Below are 13807 nucleotides of genomic sequence, written 5' to 3'. Positions count from 1 at the left end.
TGCTTGAGCTGGGGAGGATTAGATAATCCTTTCATTAGCAGCAGTGGCGTAGGAGGTTAAGAGCTCATGTATCTAATCTGGAGGAACCGGGTTGGATTCCCAGCTCTGCCGCCTGAACTGTGGAGGCTTATCTGGGGAATTCAGATTAGCCTGTACATTCCCACACACGCCAGCTGGGTGACCTTGGGCTAGTCACAGCTTCTCGGAGCTCTCTCAGCCCCACCTACCTAACAGGGTGTTTGTTGTGAGGGGGGGAAGGGCAAGGAGATTGTAAGCCCCTTTGAGTCTCCTGCAGGAGAGAAAGGGGGGATATACATCCAAACTCTTCTCCTTCTTCTTCTTCATACTGGAAATCAGGCCTCCACTCTCCCCACCAAAAGCCGGTCCTAATCTATGGCCTGGAGTTTTTTCTGGAATTACAGCTGATCTCTAAACTATAGAGTAAGCAGCTGCTTTGGAGGGTGGATGCTATATTCATTAGAACCCATTTTGTAGCTCCCTTTCTCCAATTCAGTTTACAGGAATTTTCCAACCTGGAGATGGTAACCATATCACCCCCAACACTTGGGGGAAGGAAGTCAGTAATGTAAACGTTCTCTTCCTTACATGTAGGCAAAGAGCAAACTGCCACTATGCCAAGCGAGAGGAAGTTGAAAAACAAAGGGACTGTAATTCAGCAGTTTTTACAACCGGTGGCGAGTAAAGGACTTGACATGTGCATTTGATGTAGCATTGGGAGATTCTAATTTATTAAAATAGATCATTCATTAAGCCGAAGCTGGCTTGTCAGAGCTTGGAGGTTAACTGGGGCTGGCCCTGGTGGGGCAGATTCCTTGCTGATTAAGCCAATTATATATGGTTCAATGTAGACATTCATACCATGCAGAAATCAATCGGAAGTGATCATCCCTCTGTGCCTACTAAGCGATATTCTAGGTTTTCTTATAACAAGTTGTTGGAAACGTGTCTTCACTGGAGTTTACACAGGTCTTGGATTTATAGGTCAAGTGTTGTTTATGGGCTTGAATTCAAGCGGTCATGGATGCGCTTTCCCATTAGATCACCCTAATTTGTCAGCAGGGTTGTAGCACTCTAAAGGGCCTTTAGGCCCAGTTTGCAAAATCCAAGGGTGATCATACGACTTTCGGCCATCAGTGTTCACTATGGCACCACAAATTCATACCGTCAGAGCCTAGCTTGGCATGGACGGTTGCCGGACAATCCAGCCACTTTTGTAAGGGTTGGGCTCTTAGCCCAGGAGTGGTGTTGTTATATGAACTAATTGGCATTTCCTTTAAGGCTGGTTTTTTCCAGGTATCAGCTCGGATATCGCCAACAGTTTAATTCGTCACCAAGGCAGCAGTTACCAGAGGCATTTCCAGATCAGCCGTGTATTGGTGGGCGATTAATTTTTATTTATTTATTTATTTATTTTCAACTTGATATACCGCCCCATCCCCGGGGGGCTCTTGATCTTGCTTGGCCAGGAGGTTTTTGTGGCAGTAGGGGACTCCTTCAGGTCTCCCCCTTTAGTACTTGATTACCGGATGTAGTGGGTTCAGTCTTCCTCTCTCTGTTCCATCATACTGGGAGGTAGCACCTTTAAAAATAAAAATAAAAAATAAAATAGAATAATTTAAAAAAATAAAGTGAAGTGCCACAGGCCATTTACTTTGCCGATATGTGATTGGTGACAACAATCTGGTAATCTGGCTGGCTGGTTCCGAACTGCCCAGCATGGCAATGGGACGAATTTTTATCCACACGGAGTCAGCATGGTTCAGGGGTTTCAGGTATGGGGCTAAGACCTGGGATTACCACATGGAAACCCTCACTGGCACCAGGGAAGCTTGCTGGGTGAACCTGGGCCAGTCACACACTATGACTCGGATTAAGAGTACCAGGGTGATACGATGGCTGGCAGTGGCAAACCACATCTGCAAAGAGAGGTGGACGCGAAGCTGGTGACCTGGGTTAAACCCCACTCCAGGGTCTTCATGCCCAGTCAATGAGGCAGATGTGGTCTCAGCTCAGTGGCCAGCTATTTCAGGCACTTTCACCAGGGATGGGTCTCCCTTGTTTAGATGGTAGATTTTCTTTTATTTTATTGCATTGCACGTCTTATTCAAATGAGAAAGTGCTAGAACACCAATCTTTCTGACCTCTTCACTTCAACAGCACCGGCTGTTTAAAGTAGACTCCAGGATAAGTATTGATCCTGCTTATACTGAAGTTCGATCCTGGTCATGCTTCTGTGTTATTACTCTTAGTGTTGGCTTGGAATTTTATCACTGGGGCCTTTTTTCAACTGGGTTCCTCCTGCATAAGGGCTCCTGGGGCAGTGGCAGAGGACAGTTACCCCAGAGCAGGGTATAGTTAGTTTACAAGGTTAATGGTCAGCCTCAGTTCTCTCTATTTTCTTTACCTAGTCTCATCGAGCCAGCCAACTGGAGTGTGGATCGGCTCGGGCTGGTTGGTTTGCCTCATCGATCCAGAGGAAGTGGAACCTCGGTGGGGATTCCATCGTTAAACCAGCTGATTCGGGCAGCATGGTTGGCGACGGGATGTGCTGCTGCCGCTGCTCAACGTGGTCCACCGCTGGCCAGGACTCTGCAGCTAAGGAGATCATCATCCTGCTCAGTAGTTTTCAGTCAATAGCCGAAAACTGGGTCATTCCCACTCCCGATGCCCGGAGGGCCATGGTCGGTTGGCATTGTTATTCCCTTAGGCCACAAGACCATAGGCAGCACATTACAAAGGGGGCTCCTGAGAACGCTGCTTTGGCCTTTTATGGCTTTCTGGTGCAGTGAACTTGTTGCCCCACTCACCAAATCATCAGCCCTCCTTTAGCCTTTCAAAGGGTCGATATGGGCATGGTTGATGGGGATTCATTGACATGCTTGGCAAGAACAAAGAGTATATTACTTTTATCCAAGCCTTAGGAAATGTTTAAATGGTTGCTTTATTAAATTTTAATTTGTTGGGCAGAGCAGGAGGAAGATCTATTATTCACTAAGGCCCTTGCCACACTACAAATGTATAGTGGGTAGCAGTCCCGCTTTCCTGTTTTTGCATTCGCATTTATCCAGGCAGGCAGCATTTGGAGCCAACCCGGTGGCTCACATGATTGCATTAGCAGTGTCCAGATATCAATTCACTGCTGTTCTGCAGCGTTGCTTGTGGTTTCTGGGTCTTTTTGCTGAACAGTTTGGTTCCTACTCCCTCCGGATGGGAGCGGCACCCTCGGCCTCTCATGAGGGCCACCACGTGGACTAGACTCAGGCTACAGACCACTCAGGCTGGAGGCTGCTGGAAGTCTTTGGCCTTCCCTGTGTATGTCTGGCCTCACCTTTTGCTTTAACTCTGTTCTCTTTATAGTTCCGTGTTGTATGAAAGGAGAGAAGGTTAGCACTCCCCTTTATAAGGATGGAAAAGGTCCTAGTGGCCTGTACAACACGCATATGGTTAAGGCACTGCCACTTACTTTGTGGCATCTAACCAAGTTTTGGCGACGCGTCGTTACTGAGTTTGGCTGGTGGGCCACAGTGTTGTGTCCTGGGCTGGTCGTTACGCAGCGAAGTCCATGAGGTGGTCCCTACTCCCCTGGTTGCGGGATGCCGTCCTTCAATTCGGCTTCCCTGATGGAGTTGTGCTACAAGTGGGAGAGAATGGCATTCCTGGCTTGACGGGAGTGGCCTTGCAGATTCTCATCGAGACTGACTTGAGCTTGCTGCGTTGTACGATGCCAAAAAACCAAGCTGTTTGGTCATGCTTACTAGAACGGAGGACTTGGAGGGATCCTCATGGAGCCTGAACTGAGCTGGCTGCATCGTAAGACGTCACAGACCAAGCTGTCGAGTCGTGCTTATTGGAACAGAGGAATTGGAGGGATGTAGTTGCTCCCCACTGCAGGAAAACAAAGCCAAGGTTAAGGCTTGTCGACGCAGCCGGGTTATGTACAGGATATAGGGGGATGTTATTCCCCATGGTGATATATTCTATGCGCTTCGGTGCGCTGTCTTTGCCGATAGAGGTACCGCCTTATCAGATTGACGTCAGGACATCTGGGTGAAATGATGTCGGTTATGCTCTGATGTGCTCTCTGTTGCAGTGGCTTCCACGGCATGCACTGAGCTGCTCTGTTACAATGGCTTTGCGGCATGCACTGAGGAAACTGAGCTGCTCTGTTGCGAGTGACTTCCGCGACGCGCACTGAGCAAAATGGCGTCTGATGTGCTCTGTTGCGAGTGAAGCTGCGGCACACACTGAGCTGTGTGACTCCTGGGCTGCTGAAGCTGGAAGCGGGGAGCTGTTATTGGTTTAACAGCTTCGGTGGCGGTTTGGGCATAAGAGCACATCCTATTTTGGGAAGGTAGTAGCTTGCATGCCGGACCTTCCCATGGGGAGCCTCCATATGAGGTCCATGGTGGCGATAGAGCTCTTGAAGACAAGCCTTGGGGCCGTGCCAAGAGCTTGCTGCCAGCCAGCAGGGAGGGTGTCACAAATTGGGTTTCGTCCATGTGGCATCTAGTAACTTCCTGTTCGGTTCCCTCGAAGGATGTGCGGACAGGGTTCTGTCGAAGGGCCTAAGGGGTCAGCTGGGGCTGCCCTATAACCAGGTCAGCGGTTTGCTGCCTGGGGGCAGGATATGCTCTGTTATGTTACGCCCAGCTTCAAAGTTTTGTTATATGTTAATAAATTTGGGCTGCGGCGATTTCTTTCCAACAAGTATGTGTCAGTGTCTTTGATGGAGCGAGTCTCCACATCCCCATGCAAATCGGCGCCCCAGGCTTCAGCCTGGAAGCCTAGGGGAGGAATGAGAGTGGAAGCCTCCTTCCCCGCCCGGCGATTGAGGCTGTCAGCGGTGCCGACGCGTGACGGGGGCCTTGAGCAGCTATAAAGGGGCTCGTCGATGGGAACCCGACCTCTTTTGAGGCCGGCTGCTCAGGCCCTCCCTCCACTCCCAATTTGAAGGATTATTGGGATTCTTTATTGTGCTGTATATTGTCGAGTTCACTGGGCGGTTTTGGGCATAAGAGCACATCCTATTTTGGGAAGGTAGTAGCTTGCATGCGGACCTTCCCATAGGGAACCTCCATATGAGGTCGTGGTGGTGATAGAGCTCTTGAAGACAAGCCTTGGGGCGTGCCAAGAGCTTGCTGCCAACAGGGAGGGTGTCACAAATTGGGTTTTGCGTCCATGTGGCATCTAGTAACTTCCTGTTCCGGTTCCCTTGGGGGATGTGCCGGACAGGGTTCTGTCGAAGGGCCTAAGGGGTCAGCTGGGGCTGCCCTATAACCAGATCCAGCCGGTTTGCCACAGGGGGGGCCAGGATGTGCTCTGTTATGCTCGCCCAGCTTCAAAGTTTTGTTATATGTTAATAAATTTGGGCTGCGGCCGATTTCTTTTCCAACAAGTATGTGTCAGTGTCTTTGATGGAACGAGTCTCCACACATCCCCATGCAACTCCTTTTTGATGTTTTTTTAAAAATATTTCTAGAATAACATTAGTTATCCTTCTTTATTTACAACAAATACAAATACAAAACCTTTAATGGCATATAAAGAGTGGTAAAATACAGATTATGTTAAAACCAATTGACTAAAATTTACACAAAGGTTTCACTCTTGATCCAAGTGCCTTTGTTAAAAACCTGGCAACTGATTCACTAGTGTGGGGATGATGGTCACTAAGAAGCTGTGAAACTATTTCCTTATCTGATCTCACTGAAAATTTCTTTCAAGATGGCCTCGAGAAAAAAGCAAGAACCCGATAGACTGCCAAATCTTTGCAATGAAGGAGCACGTGTTCAGTTGTTTCGGGTAGGCCCGCTGCACAGGAACAAGTCCTGTTCTCCTGTGGGATGCCATGATATCTGCCTCTTGTTTGGGCGGTCGGTAACACATTTAGCCCGAAAGCAAGCATAAAATATCTGCTTGAGGAGATGTGGATTTCGATTAAAATTATCTTTCATATATTTAGCCATCAAACCCGGCAATGGTGGAGAAATGCCATAAAATGTGGGAGAACAAGTTCTGCAGGGTCCAGCTGTGAGAGGCTGCCCTTCAATGTCAAGAGTGATACGTTGTTTCAAACTCCAAAAGCCCATCTTTACTACCGTCCATCAGTAGGAGTTGGTCAAAAAGATACACCTATGTTGTTTATTTGTTTGATAATTTTGGTGTGCCAGGTGGAGTGGAAGTGGTCGCTTAACAGAAAATATGTGAGACTGCCCGGGGGGGCTCTATAATGAAGGCGAAGCCAGTATTTAAACAAAGAGAGCCAAACCCGGGAAAAAATTGTCTTGGCTCCGGTTTCCTAAACAAAAAGAACTTGATGCGTGTGACTCACCGAGTTTGGAGAGACCCAATAAGCAGCGATTTTAAGAAACAAAGATTGAACACTCTCTAATTTCTCAGCGGTTTTTGCTCCCCAGATTGGAGCTCCGTAAAGTAATTGTGGCAGTAGTTTTAACTGAAAAACTTCCATTGCGGCAGGCCTTCTTTATTTGCAAGTATTCCCTGATATGGGTAGCCCAAGGTAGCTGGAATCAGATCTCAGAAACTGAGCAGGGTAGGCCCTGATTGGTACTTGGATGGGAGACCACCAAGGAATACCAGGGTTTCTAAGCAGAGGCAGGCAATGGCAAACCACCTCTGAATGTCTCTTACTTTGAAAACCCTACTGGGTTGCCATAAATCATCTGTGATTGGATGGCACTTTACACACAGTTTTACGTACATTTATACACTTATTAACAGTATATTGAATATTGTTTCCACTTGTATGCTTGTCACTTTTTCATATTGTGGGTCAGGTGATGTTTCCATCATGCTGCTTATGATAGATCCCTGTTTTATCTCTCTCTCTCTCTCTGTGTACTGGTGTCCTTTGTGTTTGTATTAAACCTTCCCTTCCTTAACTAACCCTTCAAAGCATAACAAATGTCCTCTGCCATAATATTTAAATAAACAGGTGAAATAGAATAATTTTACCACTTTAAAAAGAAAAGCATAACGTAATTTTTTTAAAAAAAGAGAAACAACAACGTATTGGAAAAAGATGATCTGTGAAAGAATGTGCTTAGGCTAATTCCAAATATTGACAATTCTGTCTACTTTTGACAAATTAGCAGAGTGCAGCTTCAGAGGGATCCCCCCCCCCCCCGAAGCAAATAAAATACATAATTGTTGAACTTCTGAATGTCTTGAGCATCTATGCAAAAGACTTGAAGGGGAACTAAAACATTTTTTAAACAAAATATTCCTTTTTACCTATCAGGCCAGCTTGTGCCACAGCTCCACTCTTTCTTTCCTGCATTGCTGAATACTTGCTTGGAGCTTATCTCTTTTGAACTGTTTGGGCAATTGGTTTGTTTTCAGTTGCAAGAAGTGGAATTAACGCCAGAGATCAGTTTAACTCAGCCCCATGAATTCAAATGAGGCACAAGACTCATTGGATAATGTTTTGTGGGTCTAGCCAAGGGAGAGGCCTGGATGGTGAACACACATTCTAACAATATGTCACTATCCATGCTTTGGCTGCTGGAGGCTTACCTGCCTACCCACCCTTTTGACTCCATTTGAGGCCAAGCAGAAATTTTAGGGGCTTCCCTGGATTGACGGGGGGGGGGGGCTTTCTTGCTTCACAATTTCAAAGGGGGTTGGTTAAATGAGAAGACTCATGCAGCTATTTAGGCCATCACTATTTGGGCAGGGAATGGGGTGGGATGATCACAATAGGTAGGGATGATTAGCAAACTCCCTGAGAAATCCAAGGGTATATACAAAACAGTAGATCACTGTCTGTTCAGTTGGGTATAACTGGATAGTTGGGTATAACTGGCTTCAGAGCAACATCATTCTGTACCTAGTTGTAGCTGTGTGACACATCAATGGCGGGTTTTTTTTGCTGGTCCTGTGCATTTCTTGACTCATCGTACGCAGGCAATGACAAACAAGGCCAGCAGAAGACACTGGATGAGTCTGAAGTCATGGCCAGGCTGCCAAGCACAGCTTGTCCATCTAAATAAGTGAGTATATTTAATAAGATTATGTAGGTTATTTTTTAAAAAGTCAATTAAACCTAAGTTGCTGTCTTATGTCTGCATTTGTAGTGTGCCTGAGGTAATTCACACTTCTCTAATGGTATGATGATGAGACCTTCACCTGGAAACTATGCCTCTTTGAAAGCTGCCCCTGGGACTTCCACATTTCCCTTCTTTTGCCTAGTTCGTTACACAAATGCATAAGCAGACGGGGGTTAAGGATCAGTGAAACAGATCTTGGGGACATGTTGCCTGTTGTGACTGATCAAAGGTCTCCTTTGGCAACATTGAGGACATAGTGCTGGCAGCTGTGACTGGAGCTAATGGACCCCTTTTAAGTTTGGTTTTGTTGGAGAGGTGACAGCATATCAATGGTTTGATTAATGTATATTACAAATACAGGGCATCACCAGTCCAGGAAAACCTGATATTGTTAATGATGTTATGTTAATATGTTATGTTTACTGATTTTCTTTGATGTGCAATGTTCACCTATTGATATGTTAGCTATAATTTTTATATTGTTATTCTATGCAGTCATGTTATATAATATTGATAACATTGAAGTTTTTGCCATTTTGCAGTGCTATGTTATTGTTGCTCGTTGATCTGATGATGACTACTGATTGTTTATATCGATGTTGTTTATATCGATGTTGTTCACCACCCGGAGCCCTTCGGGGGTAGGGTGGGATATAAGTTGAATAATAAATAAATAAATAAATAAATAAATAGATAGATAGATAGATAGATAGACAGATAGACAGATAGACAGATAGATAGATAGATATGTTATGTATTCTTTCTACAGTTCCAAATGTGTCAAAATGTTATCTCATTGTTCTTTGCCCCTAGTTGGAATTCTGCTTTGTCCCTTAAGTTAGGTATAAGAAAAAACTTCTGCTCCTGGGAGGGGTATAATGAGAGCAAATCTAAAAGTTACAAGTGATACGAGTAGGGCCAAATGTGCCCCGTTCAACACACTGTCACACAGGCAGCCCAACCCAGATGGCAAACTATGTGGCAACAGGGGATGGCACAGGAGAGGGTGGCACTGTGCTACCTCTAATGTAACTCCAGATGGCACTGCAAGCATTGGAGAGAAAAACCCCTCTGCACCTGGAAAAACTCCACTGGAACAAATGACTTATGCCATGTGTTTCTGTGGTGTGCATCAGAGGGCTGCACTGGGGCATACCTGGGCTAAAAGCCTGATAACATTGGTCAGAAAACCAATGTTAGCTCCACTGCAGGAATGCCCCTACCCTTCCCCCTACTGTGCAGGTGTGCTACTGGACACTGACACAGTCGTCAAGTGGCAGGTGAGTCCGAGTTTGGGCTCCACACAGCTTTGTGGTGCCCACCCACTGTTGTATTTGCTGTCCCTACGAGCATAAGTGCTCTTACTTTAGTGGGGTAGACAAATGTATTGGTTTGGCCCCACACTGCTCCCATGGCCCCCTCCACCATGATTGGGCCAGTAAGGATTAGCTTAAAGTGGGTTTATTAAGCAAAAAATTGCTATATTGCTCCATTAAACTCCTGAGCTGGGCGATGGGGTGAAAAAGGTCTTCCAGATTTCCTATCATGCCAATTATTTTTGCCAGTGAACATGACTGTGGAGGGGGCTTTTTGCCATAGAAAGGGGACATGAAGTTAGAGAAAGGAACAAACAGCTCCCTCTCACAGACATTTCTGCTGTTGAAAATGGCGTAGTACAGAAACGAGAAGACCCTCCTTTCTTCTTGAAAAGCTCTGAAACTCAACAAAACACTTTTTAGGTGAGTCAATCCACTTCATGAGAAGAAAGATGGCATGGTACAGCCTGATCTTGTCAGATCTTGGCAGCTAAGTAGGATCAGCAATTGGAAGGAAGACTGCCAGAGGAAGGCTCTAGAGAGGAAGACACTGGCAACTGACCTCTGCTTCTCACTTGCCTTGAAAACCCCTTGCTCAGGTTGCCAGAAGTCAGTTGTGACTTGATGGCACTTTACATGCCCACAAATTTACTTTATACAAGGGATTACATGGGACAGCAAGTCAGGTTGGGCACCTGTCTCCCAACTCCTGTTATTTTTAACATCCAGTTTGGCTCTTTAATTTCAATTGTAATCCTGTTGTTGCAGAACATTTTATGGACCGCAACTCTGAATTCTTGGCACTGGTTCATTATTCCAGCTTTGCTAATGAGTTTGATGGTTTTATTGTTTCAATTTTGAACTGAATTGTATGATATTTTTATTGTATTTTAAATTACATCTAATCCATCTGTATGAGTTCTGGTTGTATAATAGCTTGAGATTTGTTATCGTTCACAATGCAAAATGATGCAAACAGAAATTAAAATGCTCCAAATCTCATTAGTTCAAGTTGTGGGGCTCTCCACCCCTAACAATAGTGAATAAAACCAAAGAATAAGGTCTTCAAACAATGGTGAATGCCATTTATTTCTTTAGTACAGTTCTACGCTACCTTCCCTACAAAAGCCTGAAGTGGCTTACATATCAATATGTTGGCAGTGCATACAACAAAAACAATTAAAATACATCTGGTTTATATACTCATTGGGTTTTTTCCTTGAAGGCTGATGAAGCTTGGCTATGTACATAATAAAATCCATCTCCTGTGAAGCTAGTTAAGGATAAATGCATATTTTAAAAGAGCTTTTAAACTGCTCACAAATCCTCTTTAAGTGCAACGTAGCAGAACCTCTTTGGGTTATTTTCCCAGATAACCCTGTCCCCAGCAAAAATGTCCTCTAGACTTGCAATAAAGCTGCTCCTACAAGTAAAAGCAAGTCTGGTCCCAGGTTTTGGGGAGCCTCTGGGAAGATAATGCCTGGAGGACCTCCTCTCGACCATTGGATCCCTTTCTCACCCGACAACACATTTCCCTTCACTGCCTTCCTTCGCTTATTTGCAAAACTTTCCACCCCCTGTACAACCTTCCTCTGACAAAGTTGGGGACAGAGTTAAGCTAGAAGCAGTGCCCTTGAGAGCACCATCTTCAGAGGTTTTCTCTGATGGTGCTGAGGGTACATGTGACTTAGAGGATAAGTGACAGGAAAGCTTGCAAGCAAGGGTGGGAAGCAGGGGAGACATACAGATAGCAGCAGTGACCCTTGGCCCTGGAGTATGGTGACACTGGCCCTGCATAAAATATATGCGCAGTTCACAAGGTTCATAGGAAACTCTTCACGTGGTTAGACACTCCTGGATGCTTGTAGTGGCTATTGACTGTGACAGCTGCAACAGCAACTCATGGACAACTGAATGTCTTTCAAGGGCAGCAAAAAGAAGTGTGTCTATTTTGAAGCTATTTTGGGAGCTTTCCAGTTCTGTAGTTCAAGACATTAGGAAAGTAATGCTGCTCATGGCATTCATTTGATTTACCAGTTCTAAAATATGGCAAATAAGTTCTAAAATATGGCAAAATATTTCAAAAGTAGTATGTGAACTAAAAAAGTAAAAATCTCAACAGTCATGATCACTTGTGAGATGAACCTCAGATCTCTTCACCTCACTGCCATCCAACTTGAACCACATGCTGAACCACAACTGTAGTAATAGTCTCATTTTCTTCTTTCTCACAGCTGCTCTTGATCCTGTGCAGTAGGTGAAATCAATTCTCCCCCAATATAATGGTTGGTTAGATCCAATAATTAACTGATGGAAGAATGGACAATGATTGCCATATGACTATACAAAAACATGCATGAGTGAAAATAACATCAACAATGCAAACTAAAACACTGAACAGTAAAACCTAAAAAAGAAAACGGAACCTATTAGTAAATAACTGACTAGTTTGCTCACAGTTTAGATAAATCATTGGCAGTGCACACGGCTAAGTCAGTTGTGGGAAGGAAATATACTTCCCACTGAGCCATGTGGAATTGTGAATGAACAAAATGCTACCAATTGTACTGGGTACAAATAAATATGTTCCTGACCAAACAGTGGGAAGGGTGGTTTTGGTTCCATTCCACTTACAGAATGGTGGGAAACAGATACTAGGGGTGGGGGAGAAATGCTGTCTGCTTAGAGGTGCAGCCAGTGAATTGGCTTGTTAGAGTAGACTATTTAAAGCTTTCCCAATTTAGCTCATGTCCAGGGTTGCTGGACAGAAAATGGTATCTAGCAGGAGATTTGGTGGGTACCTAGAGGGGCAATGTCCCTCCAACAGCATGATATCACTTTTTTAAAAAAATCAGCAGCATCACACATGACATTGTCAGGATATTGAAAATTGCAAGGTGGTCATATGCTGGTCTAGAATGACTGGAATGTAACAGTCAGCAGAATTGTAAAGGTCGGAGCCTCTCTGTCTGGGTCTGCAGTGATTGGCATGTAACAGTCAGCAGAATTGTAAAAAGGTCGGAGCCTCTCTGTCTGGGTCTGCAGTGATTGGCATGTAACAGTCAGCAGAAGTGAAAAGGTCACAGGCCAGGGACCGATTCAGATCATCTAGCTAATGATTTGCTGGACAAAACTATATAAGAAGACTGCATACCCAATTCGAAGTACCTCTCCTTCACCTTAAGGTTCGGGCTCAGATTGTTGTTAGAGTAGAGAGTGGATAGTTAGATGAGTAAAACATTGTTATTTTGTTCCTTTTGAGCAACAAGAGATAAAGTATTCCTGATGGAATTAAATCTACTGTCTGAGTGTTTCTTTTCTTATACTGCAAGCAGTTACCTCCTGTTCTAGCAAGGGGTGAGTTGGCACCTAGTCCTTCCATGTGCACTAGGCCAACAATTTGGTTATGGGCCCAGTATCCTAACCACTGAAGCTAGAGAGTGTCGAGGAGGCAGTGTGACACGATGACATCCACCATGTGCAGTTCGCCTTTTGAGCGGGTGACTGCAGGGAACTCCTCAGCATGGAGTGTGAAAATGCAGAGATTGCTCATACGGCGTGAAGATTTATGGGCTGTAGTCAGACCCCACGAACCCGGAACTGCCCAGCAGAGCAGAGGCGGGATGCAGAGCCAAGGCGTCCATAATGTTGGCTGTGGAAAACTCCCAGCTCATCTATCACGGGCTGCTGAGAAGGCTTCTGACTGCTGGAGAGGTGTTGTTGAAGGACCTGTACCAGGCATGAACTGCTGGTTCCAAGAGTAAAATTGTATAGCGTCTTGACCAAGGCGTTTTCACAATTTAAACTGAAAGGAGGTGAAAATGTAGCCCAGCCATGTCCCAACTTGGCTCGTGCACTATTCGTCGAGCTGGAAGACAGAGCATGACTTTCACTGAACAGCATAGGGCCTATATTGTACTATCTTCCCTAGACTTAGCTGGGACAATTTTGTCTATAGTATGCAAGAGCATAAGGAAGATGATTTGACTCTAGACTATGTGACTGCGACTTCTGGAGCTCAGAAACAAAAGAGAGTTTGCCTTGAAGCCACAGGCAGAGAGAGAAACCTGCTGATGTTTCAAGAGGCAAAGTGAAACCCAACTTTCCTGAACTGTCAAGATACTTATGCAGTTAGGCGTTTGTTTCCGTTGTGGCTCTACTAATCATCTTCTCCGAGAATGCCCACAGAGGGGGGGGGGAGAGAAGAAGGGGCCAGCTAAAGGGACAAGGGGAAAGGAAAGAAGAACTACTTGGCATTGCTGAGACGATGTCCAGAGAAACCAACCCCATCTGGCTCTTGGACTCTGCCTGCTCAAGAGCATGTCGTAATGCTCATCACCTATTGACTGAGGAGTCAAGGCAGAATTAATGGCGACATGGCCAGCGATGGATCACCAGCTG

General features: G+C 45.2%; 1 non-coding gene across 1 annotated transcript; it reads left to right on the top strand.

The window, feature by feature from the left end:
• The first annotated feature begins 3382 nt into the window (after positions 1–3382).
• Positions 3383–3510, top strand: LOC125432234. Its single transcript, XR_007244422.1, has one exon. It is a non-coding gene; the product is annotated as a U6atac minor spliceosomal RNA (small nuclear RNA).
• The last annotated feature ends 10297 nt before the right edge of the window (positions 3511–13807 follow it).

Source organism: Sphaerodactylus townsendi, linkage group LG04 (genome assembly GCF_021028975.2).
Source record: "Sphaerodactylus townsendi isolate TG3544 linkage group LG04, MPM_Stown_v2.3, whole genome shotgun sequence".
NCBI classification, from domain to species: Eukaryota; Metazoa; Chordata; class Lepidosauria; order Squamata; family Sphaerodactylidae; genus Sphaerodactylus; species Sphaerodactylus townsendi.
Note: the sequence above shows the minus strand (reverse complement) of the source record. Positions and strands in the feature narration are given on the sequence as shown.